Genomic DNA, 11,836 nt, shown 5'->3' on the forward strand with positions numbered 1-11,836 from the left:
ATTTCCTTTCCTTCAACAGCTCTTTGGTGCAAGTTCAGCTTCTGTGTGACACTGCATGGCCTGGTGCTTTGGGGGAAACTGGTCCCCATTGGTGCCCACCTACAGGCAGTTTACTGCTTTAAAAGCTGGCTTCAAAGCAGTGTGAAGTTTTCAGTAGGTATTGTGTAAAATCTTTGCTGTGGTCTCTTATGCCTTGAATGTTACTGGCAAAATTATCAGAGCAGTCCTGGCTCTGGGTATGTTCAAAATTAAACACATGCACTCCAACACCCCAGTTAATGAACTCTGTAGGAGACATCACCCCTTCCTGCAAATAATCTGTATGTCACAGAAGTTAAAAAGTTGAACAAGAAACACAAATGGCAGTATCCCTGATTTCAGTTACCTCCTGACTGTGAATATGGACAGAAGACAGCACACTCACTAGGAAAGCCCGAGCACTTCTTCAGTCAGGTTGCAAAGGGATGGAGCCATTCAGTCCTGAAAGAACAGCTGAGTGGGAAATATCCTTTTGCTGTTCAGATTGCACCTTGATTCTGTTCTCCAAAGAAACATTTTTTAGCAATCTGTACCTTATGATCTTTTAACCACTCTTTATATTGAGGGCTTAGGTGATAAAAACTGCTTTTTTTCCTATTTTGATTCCCTTGCAGTGCTGGGTGACTTTTTATGTAGCAGGAGATATAACAGGCTTTGCACTGAATTCACAAGCAGCCAAAATGCATAAGCATCACACAAAAAAAGTACTGTGAGAGGGCACAGTGTGAGCTCAGCCCAACAGGCATAAAATACCCCATTATGCCACAGTACTAAACCCACAGAATAATTGTCTCTAACAGAATTATCCCCGCTGTTGTGCACAGGGTGAACTGCTGCACAGGGCTTGCCTGTCCTTTGGGGAGGGTATTCATGTGACACAGTTCAGCTGCTTCCTGAGCCATCCCTGGGGCACATGTGGCCTCTGCTCATCCAGTGTCTGACAGTTCCTGTGCACTGTCCTGTGAGGACAGGTGGCCTGGCAGTTCCCCACCTGGGGAGTGACAGCAGCTGCCTTTGGCCGAGCTCCCAGCCGGGGTGGCTGCACACAGGCTGGGGCCACTGTGAAGGGGCAGCTCTGTGACCTGGAAAACTTCTGCTCTCTTTCAGGCCAGGCAACACCACCTCCAGAGTAACATCTCCAATGGTGTCTGAGAAGTTTAAGAATGAAGGAGCAACTGCACAGGGTTAGAAGAAAATCTCCACAGTGCATCCATGGCAGGGAGGACACCAGCATAGCTGTGTGGCCCTGTTGGTCACTGTACTGAACCCACAGTACCAGTGACCTATGTCTTTAGCCACTTGTATCATTGCATTTCACAGCACTTGGTGGAGAATTCTTCCAGTATTGTTTTTTGCTTTCTATTTATCTGTAATTCCAAAGGTCCCCTACACTGCTTCACTCTTGCCAGCTGCAGAGCCACTGTGCCTCCTGCTCCATGTCTGCAGACAAAATCATCCTACACACTTGGCCCAACAGCAGTCTGAGTTTATTCACCCTCCACCCTCTGTGGCTGGAACCTCAACCAAGGGCAGCAGGCAGCAGTGTTTATACAGGTTGGTCTTATTTTCTTGTTGGGAATCCAGGGAATGATCGTTTTTTCAGGGCAAGAGCAGAAGCTCTTTCAATGAAAGGACTCCTAGTGGGATATTGTGAAAGCAGAACGCTCTCTCGGGACTGCCTTGTTTTCCAGCACGAACAGTTTGTTTTCCTGATAGCATCTGGTTAATTTTACGTCTCTTGTTGCAGGGCACCCCAGGCGTGGCTAACGAGAAGCTCCTCCTTTCGTGAGTGGAAAGGAACCTTTGGTGTGTTGCAACCGAGTGCCAGCCTGGTGGGCTGACCCAAAGTCCCTGTCAGTGTCTTTGCAGCAGCAGAAGCTGAAGGATCCCTGGCTGTTTTCCCCTCTTCTGTTGAAGAGCTTTTGAACAGCTGCCAGAATGCTTTTGCAGACTGAAGATTGCATGATGGTTTTAGCCACAGTGGAGAATCTAGTTCACAAGCATAAGTGGCAATGTCTACTTTAGCCTACTGTTAGTTTGAACACCCCAGAATGCTATTTCTCCTTAGTGCAGCTGGATGTGTAGCTGAGGATAAATAAGTCCATAAATGTGATACAACTGCCTGTCCCTCACGCTACTGTCTGTCCACAAAGCACAGAAGCTGCATCAGGGGCTCCTCTAGCTCTGTCTGCCTCCAAAGAGCAGAAAGACAAGAAGGCTGGGGAGGAGGAACAATGTGAACTTCCCTCTGTTCTAGGAGATGACGGTGAAACTTGAAGATAGTGGTGAATTTCCCACTGTTCAGTGAACTTCCCTCTGTTCTAGGAGACGATGGTGAACTTGAAGATAGTGGTGAATTTCCCACTGTTCTGGAAGATGACAGCTGAGCTCCAGCAGTGTGGATCGAGGACAGGGAATGTCTTGCAGTGTGGGATGAGGAGTGGGAACATCCTGTGGCACAGGAAGAAGGAGAGCAAAGATCTCACAGTGTGGGAAGAGGAGGGCAGACAGCCAGCAGCTTGGGACCAGGACGGGGAACATCCAGTGGAGTGGGAAGAGGACAGCAAACATCACACCATGGGGGAAGGGGAGCAACAACATCTCTCTGCGTGGGAAGATCACCATGAACATCCCGCTGTTTGGGAAGAGGATGGTGAGGCACTGCCTTTTTAGGAAGAGGACATTGAACCTCCCTCTGTTGAGGCATCATGGGCTGAGCATTCTGACAGCAGCACAGCCTCGCAGCCAGAGCGGAGAGGAGAGAGGTGCCTGATGCAGCTGAGCACATCTTGTCTGCCAGAGCAGAGCGTGGGGTGTGTGTCTGAGCATCAGCTGTGCTCAGTGCTCCTCTGCAGCTGAATGTCACAGAGTCCTGTATTGCTCTTGCCCACCTGAGTACAAGGGGCTCAGAATCCCAGAGAGTGCAGCTGCATTTTGGCTCTGCTGCAAGGCGGGATCTCCATCTTGGAGTGACCGCCTTTCCTGTTGTTTTTTTCAGGAAACACTGTGAGCGTGGGGGGAGCCTGCCAAAAAACACACTGAAGTTGAGCCAGTTGGCCAAGGGTAAGTTCAAGTCAGTGACTTCTTGGCAGTGATATCTTTCAGAGCAGGACATGCTGGTATGGTCTTAATCTCTAAAAATGTTAATGCATCAGCTGGTGGAGGCTGCCATTATTGAGGCCCAGTTTATCTCAGTCCCAGGTTAGAACAGTAACACTGTTAAGCATTTTTTCCATCCTGCATTTCATCCTCAAAGGATACTGCAAGAACTAATTAAGGAGAGACCTTGCTTGGGATCAGTTTTGGGTTTTGGTCCTCCTGCAGCAAATTCACAGAGGGAGAGATAAATGAGAAGACATATATCAAGAGCAAAGCTCTGTCCTTAACCAACAAACAGTTGTGTTTAGGTCTGGTGTCGGCGACAGCCCATGACAGTGATCATATTAGAAATGTATGCTGCATGTTTGCTCTCTTATGCAATTCCAAACAGCAGCAGTGGCACTTGAAATAATGACCAAACCCCTTCCCAGTAGTTTTGCTGTATTTTCACAGGACCAGAATTGCTTCCTGCTTGCAAAATGTGTGTGAATATTAATAATAGTGGTGATAAAGTAAGGCCCTTTGAGAATGTAGGTGCAGAAAATGTCATTAGAGCTTTGTGGGTAATGGATGAGAGACCATTTCTCCAGAGCTTCCAAGGCCAAATGTCTCTGGCCATGTGTCCTGTAAGTGGCCCCTAAGGGGGGAGTCAGAACCCCTGACTGAGCTCTGGTGTCCCATCCCAAGGCAGTTTGGCACAACCTGGCTCCATTGCTCCAGAAAGACTTGTTGCATGTTTGTTGTGGTCTCATGCCACAGCCTTCTCCAGTTAATGGTCTTCAATGTCCTTTTAGGTGGCCATGAAGAAAATAAATAATGAACAGCTGTGAGGAGCCAATTCAGTTTTGCTATGCCTGACAACAGTGGTTGTCAGAGGCACGTGGGGGAGGGCTTGCATGTGTGCTGTGTCCTGGAGGTAGCCAGGAGAAGATGGAGGAAAGCCTGGTTTCTGGGGGAACTTTGCCTGGCAACCTCTCATATGGGGCACTCAGTAGGAGAGGCTGTGGAGGGGCTTCTCCAGCCAAATAGTGAAAATGTCTCCACAATGGGCAGCCCAGAAAGTTTGAACTGGAGCAATGGTCTCCTGTCCATGGGCAGACTTTGGGAGGGGTTGGGGTGTATAAAAGTAACTGCATCACGCTGGGCTGCTGCTGCTGGGGCCTGCCCTCCCTTGCTCCCTCCTCAGCCCTGGCCCCAGCCTGCCTTCTCTCCTACTGCTTTCTCTTGCTGTGGATACCAGGAAGACCAGATTCTTGTTTACAGAAACACCTATTTTGCCCATTTTTCAATTGTCTTGCCTGTTTCTGAAGGTTCTTTAAGCAGTGTTTTCCTGGCAGTTGACCACTTCTGTGTTAAGTGGCACATGGCCTCCTCCCGTGGATAACGCTGAGAGTTGGGGAGTTACTGGTGGAATTGCTGAGTTAAGGTGGTGAACCGGCTGGTGGCAAATGTTGTAGTTCCAGACTGATCTTGAGGGTTCCTAAACCACATTTTTCACATGCTTGCCATGAAAAAGGCATCTCCTTTTTCACAGATGTCTCCTCCTTTAGACTGTGCAGATTCCAAGGACAGTGTAGCTACAGGAATGTCTCTCCATTTTACTCTGTTTATTTACAAGTGACCTGGAAGCAAAACTCCTGTGCAGTCTTTTCCATAAGGTAATTTAGCTGTAAGGTAATTCATCTCCATGCCATTGTCTTCTTCTTTCAGCTGCCTTGTTGATGAAGATCTCTCGTTGGTGATGGAGTACATGGGTGGAGGAACTTCACAGGATGTTGTTAGACAGACATGTCTGGCTGAAGGAGGGATGGCAGCTGTGAGGTGAGGGCTCCAGCTTGTGCTGCCCATGGCTTGGACGTGATGGTTTTTCAAAGAGATGGTGAGAACAGGAATGGCTTCATGCTCAGAGCTTTGTTTCTCTGTTGTTTTTATGCCCTGGAGAAGAGAGAGCCTCTTAAATGAACTGCCTGTCAGTATCTCTACACTTCTGCTCTTCTAGTACTCTTTCATACTATTGTGCTGTCACTTTTTCTTTTGATTCTGTTCGCTGTTCTCAACTTTGCCTTGGACCCTTTGTCTGGAGTTTGTCTGCACTGCACTCCTTGCTGGTCAAAGCAAAGTTGCTGGTGGCATAATTGTAAACTGTCCTTTCTTCTGTTGTATATTCAGGTTGTTAATTTTTATCCTTGTATTTTTTGAATAAAAACTCTGTTAAACCTTAACTCCCTTGAAGTATCCCTTCTTTATCACCCTGTGATTCAGCTGACCGGAGCAATGTGAGGGGAGAGTGGGCCCAGCCATGCTCAGAGCTGAGCCCCAGCAGAGCCCTGGCAGAGCCCAGAGCAGCCTCGGCATCTGCAGAGCCGGGATGGAGGGAGTCCCTTGTAGGCTTCTCAAGTGCATCTGATTCTTGTTTACAAATTCTGGATGGTGAAAAATGCCCCTGGTGCTGGAAGAAGGCAGAAGGGGCCTGGGGCAGGCCCAACTGTTCCATGCAAGGGAAAAGCTCGAGAAAACCTGTGCCTTTATCCCCTCCCACTTCGGCCAAAACCTTGAATCATAAGCCGAGTCAAAAAAGGGCAGGGGAGGAGCTGAGGCCGCTCCGTCCCTGCCAACCCAAGCGTCCTTTGCGCGGTTCTGAGCCCCCCGAGCTTTCCTGGCCCCACGGGTGTTTCCGTCGTGCTGGCCCCCCGCAGCCCAGGCCCGTCCCGGCACAGGGGGGTGCTGGAGGCTGTTGGCAGGGGCATGTGATCCCGGGATACACATTTTGGTGGCCACCTGCGAGCCAAGAGAGGCATCGTTGTGAGCTCACCGCCCGTCCTGTCCTCCTGTGCCCTTCTCGTCCCTCCGGCCCCGCCGCTCACCGGGGGTCCCCGAGCAGGTGCTCCCGAAGCAGGTGTGAGCTCACCGCCCGCCCTGTCCTCCTGTGCCCTTCTCCTCCTCCGGCCCCGCCGCTCACCGGGGGTCCCCGAGCAGGTGCTCCCGAAGCAGCCGCTTCCCAGTAGGGAGCCCACCCGTCCTGCTCCTGCAGGGCCTCCTTCGCCTTCCCTGCGGGCCAGACGCGTCTGTCAGCGTTCGGCCCAGCTCCAGGGCCCGCCTTCTCCATCGGGTGCCGGCGGCCGGGCTGCCGAGCGGCGGAGCTCGGGCCGGGCCCCCCGGGAGGCGCGGCAGTGTCCGCAGCTCACTTGTGTGCCCCGTGGAGCCACGGCGAGCCAGGTGGAGGCAGGCGTGGGACAGCTCCAGATGGCATCAGCTCCACCGGTGCCCACCCAGCAGCGCCGCCAGAGCCGGGCGGAGGCGGCACCGCGGCGGGTGGAGCGGGAGACCGCGAGAGGGACAGGGACCCTGGCAGAGGGACGGGAGGGAAGGGGAGAGTAACAGCGGCAGCAGGGCACTAGAGTCCGCGGTGCTGCCGGAGCGCCGAGACCGTGTGTCCGTCAGTCCGTGTGTCCTTTAGTCCGTGTGTCCGTTAGTCCATGTCCGTTAGTCCGTGTGTCCGTCAGTCCGTGTGTCCGTTCCCCACCGGCCGAGCCCCGGAGGCAGCACGGGCCACGCGGTGCCGCTGAGTTGGGGAGGACCCGCCAGGCTCGTCCATGCATCATTCGAGGCTAATTAAAGACGCCGTGATTGACAAATCGACAATGGATACCTGCCCCCCTTAGGTTTTTAACTATCTAATGGGAGGCTAGATGCCTTTATGGGGGCCTACACTCGCTGTTCTACACTTCCTTGAAAGTAAAAGTCCTTCATTGATTGTCGGAATTGTAACCGTGGTAATGCACAAACATGCCGCGAGATGGCGAGTTGTGACTGCATTAGGCTCCTCGTCCTCGCCTCACAACTCCAGCGAGGCAGTCACAGGGTTCACAAAACTAATCTAATGTTCCTTTTCTCAAGATTAAAAATAGTTTTGAGTCTATTCCTTTTCTCTGCATTTTAACTTGCTGGGGTTCTCTGACACACGAGAGCTATTTTCCACAGTAGTTTCTGGTTTGTTTTAAAAAGTAAAAATAAAAATTGAGGCAAAACCTGATATTCTGTTTCTTAAATATATGCTAAGTATTTTGGGAACTACTTGTTAAAGTAACAAGTAATGAACCTAAGTTTATTGTTTCTTTTTGTGGGAGACACATGAGTCAAAAGCTGGAGACCAGTGATTGTATTCAGGAGTAGGAATACAAGAACATACCTGCCTCTCCATTGCCATTCCTGTCTGATTCTTACACCATCATTCTTGCCACTGGAGGAAATAAGTTCAGTTTTGGCCAATGATGACTCACAGGTAAAATTATTTTCAAGAGAAATTACCTATCAAAATGTGAGGTAATATAATTATTGAATAAAGGCAATTATTACACATCTTATAGAGCTAGCATTTCAACAGAAAGGGGACTACATTCTACACTTTGTTAAGCCAAGTCTTGATCAAAACACTTGAAATCAGTTTAACAAACAATGTCGAGGTTGTTTATCAAACCAAAACTGCTGAAAGGCAAGGCAGGGGAGAGCAGCCGTAAGAACTTGGAAGTAGCAAGGGTCCTGGTTAGGAATCAAGAGAGAAACCCTGGTTACAATAAAGCCTTAGGGAATTCTGCCTTCAATTCCCAGGCTTTCACTTGCATGTAGTGTGAACGACCTCTGTCAACATTTATCCCTGCCCATGTTTGCTATTTTCTCCCCAGGAAACGTCTTTGCAGTTCATCGTGTCTGTTAGGATTCATTCTGTACAACAGAAATCCCCTCAAACTGCTGAGACCGAGCTCCTCCAGCAAGGAATAACATTCTCTACACTCTGTGAGTCTGAGTGACAGCCGGTATCACAGTACAGTGCATCCATTCACGATCATTTACATCATTTATATCCAGCCCTTCATCTTTCAGCAACACTTAACTGGCTCAGTGACTAAAGAGCCCTGCCAAGCCCCGGTGACAGTGACGGGCAGTGATAACCAGCCTGCTGACAGCCTGCCTCACGTGGGCTTGTGTAAAGGGATCATGAGCAGTACTACACCTCCGGTACAGCTCCACTGCTGCTGGCTTATCTGAGGTAGCCCTTGAAGGTCAAAGAAAACATAGCTCTGTTTTTGGAGTAATAGGGGTGTCTGGCTGCCTTTATTCCAGTCCGTGATGAGTGTCGAATCAACTTCAACACAACCAGGGTTTTATTAGGGCTGGACTTCAAACACCATAAAACATCAGCTACTCACAGGAAGCTGAGCTGCTGGTGGTCTGTCTCACTTCCTGTGAAATGACAGGACAAATTAGGAGAGGTTGTGCTCTAAATTGCTAGAGAACAAAATTATTTACTTGTTCATCATTTGTCAACTCCCTGCTTCCTTGTATTCTGCTTTATCTTTACAGCATGAAATGCTTCACTTCTGTTTGAGTACATACAATATATATTCATAGAAATCAACATTCACAGGCCTTTTTTCCACAGAGATTTGAATAAGGTGCAGTTATATCTACGTGTTTTATATTTAAAATACTCTATTCTGCCCATTTCTGAATTATTCAGTAATAGTTCTCTTTTGTTACAAGAAACAAAACCTTTGTATCTATGTACAGATAGCATTCCATTAACTGTAGTTACATTTAATCTTTTGCAATTAAGACATTTAATCCCGAATGCTAAGAAGATGTCTTTGGAGACCACTAATTTGAAAACTTGTTTACAATTTTTGAATAGGATCTGAGGATGCTAACTTTCAACCCTGAGAAAACCACCTCACTTTTTATTTAAATGAAGCTTTCATGGACTTAAAATCCAATTTAAATATTCATGACAAATATGCTCCTTGTTTGGGGAGAAATGCATGCATTAAAAGGCATGCTGATTAAACTGAATGTAGTTTTAATGGAAACAGGTAAACACTTGATTAGTGGCCAGTAAAAATCTGTCTTAATTTACATAAAAACTCATCTTCTCTTTGAACCCAAGGTCTAGCTCATTTAACTTTATGTTGCTCAACATAAATAATTTTAGTATTGTTACACCATTGCTAATGACTTTCAGCAGAATCTCATCACATATTCTGACACAGGGTTTATAACTTTGATGTTAAAAGAGAAGTTAAATACTAAAGGATGAAGAAAAAGATTTATTTTTGCTACATATTGAATTTTTAAATTGTTTGTGCTAAACTGCCAGTAATTGTTTTTTTGAAGTTCTTTGTTTGGAAATAGCTCTTGCTTAATCAGCAAGCCTGGTTTAACACATGAGATTTGCAGATAACAGATAGCCAGTCAGAATGAGTTCAATGTGCTGCTCTCAGTCCCAGCCATGCAGCAAGGGAACAATGTCAGCCAGTGAGGAGTCACCTGTGTGTGTGTGAACACAGACAGTGCCACTCACGGCTGTCATCAATTTGAGCTTGTGGCAGAAATAACCTGACACCCCAAGAAAATGATTTGGCAAAAAGGAAACACTTCAGAGTCATCACTCATGGCTCCAGCAGAGCAGAGCTGACTGGGAAAACAGTTTGTTGTTGTTTTTGTTTGTTTTTAAACTGAGCATTTGTGCAGTGGCATCTTTCAGTTTAGGACTCTGGATATGTCAAACAGAACAATAAGTTTTAGCATCAGCTATCAAATCCTTATTTAATAATATGTAGGGTTCAGAATTCAGCAATGAGACAAATCTTCCATTTTGTCAGAAATCAATATCTAATTTACCTTAGCAGTACTTCAGAAACATTGGAAGTTATCACTAAAGTGGGTATTTGTGCTAGCTCATTCACAACTTATAACTCAAAAAATCTATTTTAAAGACATGCTATGCTGTATAAAATATTACACACAAATGAGTTTGAAACACCAGGAATATGTTTCATTAGCAACTCTCATCTCAGAAGGATCATCTTGTCTATGCATTAATTCCACTGCCCTTTGTGCGAATGAATTTAGGTCCCTGCGCTCTGGGTCAGTGAAGTACCAAGGCCTGAACAACAGGCCCAAGCCAAAGCTGACCTCTAGATGAACTTTCCAACTAAATGTTAAATATAGTTGCTCATTAACAAAGTATTGTTATATGTGTTCATTTATTAGCAAAACATGTTCACTTCTCTGTATCTAGAAACAGGACAGGGCCACATCTGGCTTTATTAGGTGGTATAGGATCAGAGACAACTCCCTTGAATCCTCCTTGAGCCCTGGCCAGGCTCTGGGAGAAAGCTGACAGGAAGATGAAATCAGAAATGATGTCAGCTGGTTTGTTTAGCAGTGTAAAACCTGGACCACTGTCCCAGCAAAGTGGGGGAGCCTGGTGGCCTGCAAAGGAGGAGGCACTGCAGGAGCTCCCAGCTCCTGGCCTGGTTCTCCAGTCCTTGGCTGTGGCAGCTTCCCCCAGAGCTGATGTCTCTTGGGCTTGGATGATGTGTGATGGATCTTCCTTCATCACTGTAGGCATTCTTTCCTAGCAATGATTAGCATTGCTCAGCCTGTCCCTTTGCAATTCTTTGCTCATGGTTAGGTGCCTTGCTTAGCTTATCTTTTTGTGATTCTTTGCAGTTTTACATCATGGTAATGCCACTGTTCCTTAAGTTGGTGTCTGTGTCTCTGACTCTACCCACTGGCAAAAGTCACACATACATTTTCCACTCAAAATAAACATTTTTGTTTGTTTCATTGTAGTGTGAAAATTAGGTTTATTACTCAGCAGTCAGCATTTTAAAGATCTAATGATTTGTTACATTTTGTTTTTTCCACACATCCTAAAGTCATTTGACTGCATTTAACCATAGAAAAATCTATCAGTAGCTTCCAAATAGATTATGAACTACTTAGTAGATTTTTGCTCTTACCTATCACTCAGTTAAAATAAAATATTCTTGATTCCCCAAATTAATTTTATGAACACCTGGAGAGGAACTTACAGATTTTCTGTATTTGATGCTTAGAGATGTTTTCTCTTGAAGATATAAAATCATAACCAGCATAAGCCACAAGGTGACACTTTAGGACTACTGGAAAGAGATTATCATCATGACAAAATAAAAAATTTTGACACTGGAATGAACTGGGCCAATTATGAAATACACAACAAGTGTGAAATTGGTCTAGGTCTTTTCTGAAGGGGATTGATTGCTTGGCTGCAAAGAGGCAGACAGCCAAGTGCTGTATTGACCCACAAGAAGAAGAAAGGAACTGAGAAATTTTTTATTGAGGGCTCTGCTTTCCTGTTGTCAAAGACACAAACCAGTTTTATTTATGGAGATTCAAAGCAAATCAGAACAGTGTGCATGACTTGAAAGTCTAGCATTTTCAAGGAGAGCACCCCCAAACTTGGCACTTAGAAGTGGCAACATGAAATAAATGTGTGTGTAGCTGGAAATGAACTATACATTCTGCAAGTCTATAGATCACTGACACTTGTTTCAGCAGCTGTTCTCCAATATGCCTCAAGTGAAAGAAACTAAATAAGAGGATATCATTTTACAATGTGCCCTGTGGACAGCTCTGCCACAAGCTACACAATCAATACTGGGTTCTAACAGCAAAGTTGTTATTAGAAAACTCTTATTCAATACTAACCAAACTTTCTAGCCACCAGTTCTTAGAAAATCTTTGATATAATTTCCTTAAAACCCCTACTCTTCTATAACTAATAGTGCCATAAATATTGAGCACAAATATATGCATATTTCAAAACAAGGAAAGAAGAAACACCTGAGAACACACTTGTGATTCTTCTTCATGT

At 46.1% G+C, this 11,836-nt stretch overlaps 1 long non-coding RNA gene across 2 annotated transcripts; it reads left to right on the forward strand.

Annotated features, from left to right (window-relative positions):
* Nucleotides 1-1,668: 1,668 nt before the first annotated feature.
* LOC121331879 lies at nucleotides 1,669-5,358 on the forward strand. Of its 2 annotated transcripts, XR_005952075.1 has the most exons (4): nucleotides 1,669-1,824; nucleotides 2,365-2,692; nucleotides 3,038-3,102; nucleotides 4,849-5,358. It is a non-coding gene; the product is annotated as an uncharacterized LOC121331879 (long non-coding RNA). The 2 variants fall into 2 exon arrangements; XR_005952074.1 differs by lacking the exon at nucleotides 1,669-1,824 and having other exon boundaries at nucleotides 2,349-2,692.
* The last annotated feature ends 6,478 nt before the right edge of the window (nucleotides 5,359-11,836 follow it).

Source organism: Onychostruthus taczanowskii, unplaced genomic scaffold (genome assembly GCF_017590055.1).
Source record: "Onychostruthus taczanowskii isolate IOZ18803 unplaced genomic scaffold, ASM1759005v1 scaffold13, whole genome shotgun sequence".
NCBI lineage: Eukaryota > Metazoa > Chordata > Aves > Passeriformes > Passeridae > Onychostruthus > Onychostruthus taczanowskii.